Below are 6,845 nucleotides of genomic sequence, written 5' to 3'. Positions count from 1 at the left end.
TCTTCTGATTTTATAAGTATCCAGTATCAGAGTCACTTCAGGAACATTCTCTTACACTAGTATTTGACTACTTCTTTTGAGACAAAAAACAATGAAGATATCAGCGCATGTGCTTAAAAAGTTATATTTTGGAGTACCTGGGTGGTTCAGTCAATTAAGCATCCAACTTCGGCTCAGGTCATGATCTCGCGGTTTGTGAGTTTGAGCCCTGCGTCAGGCTCTGTGCTAACAGCTCAGAGCCTGGAGCCTACTTCAGATTCTGTGTCTTCTCCTCTCTCTTCCCCTCCCATGCTCATGCTCTGTCTCTCTCTGTTTCTCAATAATAAATAAACATTAAAAATTTTTTTAAATAAAAAGTTATATTTTACATAACTTACCACTAAATGTTTGTTTTATTTTTTAACAAATATCACTGGTACAGACTTTACATCCAACAAAAATGTATCACTGGGTTCTACCCCTAAAATCAATACTTTAATTTAAATAAATTAAAAAATAATCAAAAGATAATTTAAGCCTCCCTCTAAAAAAAATGCCCACAAGTATATATTTTGATGAGCTTTAACAAATGAATATACCCTTGTAACTGCTACTACAATCCAAATATAGACCATTTCATTCATCCCCAAAAACTTCCCTTGAGCTCCTTCCCAGTAAATCCCTGTCCCCAACTCTACACATTGACCACCTGTTGTGTTTTTTTTCAGGGACTGTTTCTGTGTTTAGCACTGAAATTCCTGTGTTGCAGGAAACCTCTCAGAACCAGATAAAGTAGGATGGTGAAACACTGACCTGCTTTCTATCATTATAGATTAATATTGCCTGTTTTAGAGTTTCATACAAATGGAATCATACAATAATGTACTCTTTAATATCTCAGTATAATAATTTTAAGATTCATCCACATTGTTTCATGCAATAGTAATTTATTTCTCTTTAATACTGAATAATATTATATTCTCTGTATACACCACAATTTGTTTATCCATTTACTTGTTGATAGACATTTGGGTGGTTCTCATATTTTAGCTCTTATAAATAATGCTATTATGAATATCCATACATAGGTCTTTTTGTGGACATATGTTTTCATTTCTCTTGAATAAAATACCTGACCGGAGGAGCCTGGGTGGCTCAGTTGGTTGACTCAATTTCAGCTCAGGTCATGATCTCATGGTTCATGAGTTAGAGCTCCACATCAGGCTCTGCACTGACAGTGTGGAGCCTGCTTGGGATTCTCTCTCTCCTTCTCTTTGCCCCTCCCTTGCGCTCTCTCTCTCTCCCCCTTTCTCTCTCTCAAAACAAATAAATAAATAAACATAAAAAAAAATTGTAAGTAAAAAAATAAAATACCTGAGCAAATACCTAACAATAGTAATGTTGGGTCACAAAAAAAGTATATGTCTAAGTTTATAGGAAACTGGTAAACTACTTTTCAAAGTAGTTGTACCATTTTACATTCCTACAAACATTATATGAGTCTTCCAATTATTCTAAATCCTTTATCAGTGTTTTTAATTTTTGCTATTAAAATGGTTATGTAGTAAGTTCTCATGATTATAGTTTACATTTCCCTGACAATTAATGATGTGGAGAACTTTTCATGTACTTATTTGCCATCCAAATATATCTCTTGAATGCCTGATAAGCATCACAAACAGCACATATAAATCCAAATATTTGATGCCCCCCTGCAAACCATGAAGTCATCTTTGATTCTCTCTCACATCCCACAGAAGTCTGACAATAGATCAACTTTTCCCTATATTTTAGTATACTTATAAACTAACTCTTTTCACCACCTTCATAACTATCCTGCTCCAACCCACCATTTCTTGTCTGGACAAATATAATAGTTTTTTAACTAGTCTCTCTACTTCCACTCTTGTTCAAGTCATCAGTTTATTGTCCACACAGCAGCCAAAGTGATGCTTACAAAATATATGTCAGATCATGCATCCAACACCCAATGAATCATGATGGCCTTGGGTATATAAAATAATCTATACCAATCTATATGATCTTACCCCTCTGCTACCATTCTGACTTCAATTTCCTACCACGTCTCCTGTTTTTAACTTCATTCCAGCCACAATGACCTCCTGGTTGTTCCTTAAACATACCAAGCATACACCTGCTTCAGGACATTTGCGCTGGTTTTTCCTCTGCCTGCCTGACATCTTTCCCTGAAGACATTTATCTGGCTTGTTTGCTCACTTCTTCAGATTTAAGCTCAAATGCCTCCTTAACAGAGATCATTTTTGAACACTCTATATAAAATCACTCTCCTGTCACTCTCTATTCCTTTTTCCCTATTCTATTTTTCTTCACACTACTTATCTCCACTTGGCGATTACAGATTTATTTTTTAAGCTACTGTCCACCTTGTCCATGAAATTTACACTTCAAGAGTATCTCAATTTCTCATATTGGTATCCTAGTGCCTAAACTGTGCTTGGTATGATGATAAAACTCAATAAGTTTGTTGAATGGATAAAGGTGAACTATTTCTCCATGTCCACCAAGTCCACCTCCTGGATACCATATTAAGTTCTTCATAGGGAGGAATCTTGCCTCATTCTTTTCATAGTATCTTGAATGAAATACATACTAACCATTCAAAGATCCTCATCGATTGGTTTATGCATATTTAAATTGCTATCCAAATAGCCTAGCTGAGATTGAAATTAGCCATGAAATGTTGATAACCAATATTATCTTAAACTGATATTACAGGAAAAACTAATACACTTGATAAATGGTAAAACAGATGAAATTTTTTCAGGTTCAACTAATACCTATTGCACTTGCCACATAGAAATAATTGCCAATGTTTTTGTATAGCATTTAATATGAATACATTGATTTTCAGGGATTAACTCTCCCAAAATTATAGATCTTGCACATCACAGAACTAGAATTCTAATTCCTTAGCTCATGGTTCTAAATTTTGTGCTTATACTTCTGCCTTTCAGTGTTTCTCCAGTCAAATGCTTCCTAATTATTGCCTCCGTCCTCCTCAATCTTTCATTCTCTAATCCATACCACATCTTGAGAAGTTTGTCATTAGTCACACTTTAGCTGTTCTCTTCATCTTCATCAAAACTTAACCCTATGTTGGCTTATTGTTACACTAACCCAAGTCAAGGGTAAATGACCATTACTTCTTGGTCCAGTAACTTCACATAAGAAAATTGACATACTGCTAACAGAAGTCTCTGGCTATCTAATGAAATGAGAAATTCCCGTGAGAATTTTAGATACTGGGGCCATACCAGACAAGGAGCATCATGATGTGTTTAGGCAATTTTTAAAGCCCCTTGCACACATCCCCCTAGGCAGCTACTGATTGTGCCTACTTCAAGAATAAGCTATGAGTATACATATATATACATGGTGATACACTACTCTTACTCCAGAGAGTATGAAATGAGAATTTCTCTAACCTACTTTTACTTAGCACTCCACTGACAGTTATGTTTTCTCTGCTGACCTAGGGGACACTGGAAATAAATGTAAGGGGTGAGAATTAGTATAAAGATTACTATTTTTCTTGTTTTTCATCTGTAAATAGTATGAAGTGAGTTAAATATATAAATTTTAAACCATATAATTTTTACTTATACCATCTGGGCATGTATTGAACTTTTATCAAATAGCTTCTATGCACAATGTACTGTGTTAAGCACTGTGAGAAAATCCTGCATATTATACACAATTCTAGCTCTCAGAGATTCATGTAATCTTCTGGAGAATACAGAAATGTCTATGAGAACTTGCAGGTAAGTAAACTTAGTATGGATATTACTGGTTTAAGTTTAGTCCACCCATGCAACAATAAGTACCAACTATATGCAAGGCTTTATGCTGGGAACTAGGCATTAAGTGATGAACATAACCTATCACAATCCTTATGTCATGGTATACACAGAATAGTAGGGAGGACACAGACATAAAGGAAATAATAATCTAAAAAATGGAAATTTTTAAATTGTGAATAAGTGCTATGAAAATAAGACAGGAAGCTCAGGGAAGACTTCATTGATATGAGGATCACTAAGCTATGATCTGAAGAGAGAATAGGAATTAAGCAAGTAAAAAATGGAGAGAAAAATGTCCCAGGCCCTCTGGTAAGAGGAAGCAAATAGAAGATTGAAGAGACACCCGTGTGGCAAGAGAAGATAAAGCAAGTACATGATGAATCTTGAGAGGTAGATGAAGCCAGAATATGATGCAAGACTCCTGGAACATGGTATGAAGCTTCAAAATTAGAATACCATTTTCACGATGGAATTAAAAACTTTTTAAAAATTCTATCCAATTAGTGTTAGGATATTCCTAACGCTAGAGTCTTGTTTACTTATACATTAATTATATTTGTCTATTACTCCTATACATTATAGCTAACTTGGTTAATCATGTAAATTACTATTTAACAAATATGATTTTATTATAATTTAAATATTAAGTTAAATATAATTTATATAAAATAAATATAATTAAATATTATATTAAACTACTATTTAACAAAAATACACAACAGATGAGAAAAGTTAGCCTTTCAGATGCCTTTCTAAACCGTATATGAAAGAGTAAGTGTGCATTTGCAAAGATTTAGAGATCATGAGATAAATTCAAATTGGAAATTAAATATGAAAACCATTCTGTAAATAAATTCTATAATTTTAACATATTGAGATCATTTGTTTTTCTGAGAAAAGGCCTGAGAAAAATGTGATCAAATAGCAGCTACCTTATATTTACTTTAGTCATCAATATTTCTTTTAAAGAAATGGAAGAGATGTAAATTCCTTTCTGAGATACACATTTTTGCTATTCTCCATTTACAGTTAAAAACTTCTACTGTATTTATAGTTTCACCAAGTGTGTTTTAACAATCTGGATAATGCAACAACACATGTTGTTCCAAGTACTATCTTTATCACTAAGAGGTGCTTTTATATCTTTGAATATGAGAAATTCAAGGTAAATCAAAACCCATGGTACATACTTCAAGACCTCCTTCAACCCAGACATAGCTGTATATTTTTTTCCATTATATTCATGGTAGATACAATATCAGAAGCACTTAACAGAAGAAACCGACCACAAAAGCCATGCTCTTGTCATACACATCTGTAACTTCAATAATGTATGACTCTTGTTAACATACAGGGAACTATGAGTGTGAAATATCCCCACCAGAAATTATAGCCTTAAAGGAGAAAATTGTGCTTCTTGGTTCCTAGACTAAATAGAGAACAAGAAATCAAGAGTAAACACAAAGGTCTCTTCCTATTTAAACAGTATAATGCCTTTATTAAATATGTACTTAATCCAGGACCAATAGCATCCACTTCCCAAATTTCATAAAATATTAAAAGTATATTTTTATTATATTTCATTTTTTAATGTGGAACGTTTCATGAATTTTCATGTCATCCTTGCACAGGGGCCATGCTAATCTCTAATCATGCTAATCATTCCAATTGTAGTATATGTGCTGCCGAAGTGAGTACAAAAGTACACTTTTAAAAATCAAATTTTACTAACACAAGAAGCATTTTAACATATTTTTAAAGGAATTTTTGAATAAAGGCTATCACATTGCACATTGCTCAAGCTTTTTTTCCCCCTTCTCCATGTACATCTTCCTCAAGAAGCTTGTGAGCTTTTGGAAACTTTAGAGATCAAAGAGCTTTAATTTTGTCAATTCCACATTTTTAGTTTAACAAGTACATCCCCATTCAATGTTCTTGAAAGCGTTCTACAGTAATCACTACTTGAAAGATAATCTGATTATGTACTTCAGCTCACTGTAGTTGTAATACTTCATTTTTTTTTTTTACTGCAATGGTCAAATTCAGGGCAATTGCTTCCCATACCAAAATGGAGGCTGTTATTGAATATGAGCCATATTACTGATTTAATATACAATATCATTGCTATTGTTACTATTATCACTATTACATACAACAATTTGAATTTTCTTTTAATCAATTTTCATATACTGTGTCTTCTAAAACATTACCTCATTTATGTCTCAGTAATTTGAAAATACCTCTGTATTATTCAGTTTGGGCTGCTATGACAAAATACCATAGACTGAGTGCCTTGTAAACAACAGAAAGATATTTCTCACAGTTCTAGATGCTGACAGTCTGATATCATTTTCCAGCATGGCTGGGTTCTGTTGAGAGCCCTGTTCTGAGGTGCAGACTGCTGAATTCTCCTTGTTTCCACATGGTAGAAAGAAAGCTCTCTAGGATCTTTTTTATAAGGGGAATAATCCCATTTATGAGGGCTATAATCCTCATGTCCTAATCACTTCCCAAAGGTCTCACCCTCTAATACTATCACAATGGGGATTAGGGTTTCAACAAATGAATTTTGAGAGGACACAAACATTCAGTCCATAGCAATCTCCAAAGGAGGAGGTGATTTAATTTATAATGATTTTTCTGAAATTAAAATAGAATGTGTTTTCTGAAGCTGTAATATACAAATGTCCCCTATATTATATTTATTACACTTATTAACTAAATTTACCAAAATCCTAAGAAGCTAGACTCCATTATAGGTCAGGTATGGTTTCTTTCCAGCATTTATTTTGTTTATTTATGAGATCTGTATGCATCTTTTAAGAATTTTGGCATATTTGAATATCATGGAGAAATCATATGCTATATTTCATTATTTAGTCTTCTTGTATCATTCATTGGTGAATCCAAATTTCTGAAAAGCCTTAGGTTCCTGTGAGGTTAGTGTTGACATCATTCAAATAATATAAATTTAGTATGTGTACTAAGACAAATAGAACATATTTGGAGAAAAAAGCTCAAACA

General features: G+C 33.4%; 1 pseudogene; it reads right to left on the bottom strand.

The window, feature by feature from the left end:
• Positions 1-5,407: 5,407 nt before the first annotated feature.
• On the bottom strand, positions 5,408-5,519 carry LOC125932446 (uncharacterized; annotated as a pseudogene).
• Between the last annotated feature and the right edge of the window lie 1,326 nt (positions 5,520-6,845).

Source organism: Panthera uncia, chromosome X (genome assembly GCF_023721935.1).
Source record: "Panthera uncia isolate 11264 chromosome X, Puncia_PCG_1.0, whole genome shotgun sequence".
In the NCBI taxonomy this organism is placed as follows: domain Eukaryota; kingdom Metazoa; phylum Chordata; class Mammalia; order Carnivora; family Felidae; genus Panthera; species Panthera uncia.
This window is presented reverse-complemented; position numbering and strand designations above follow the sequence as displayed.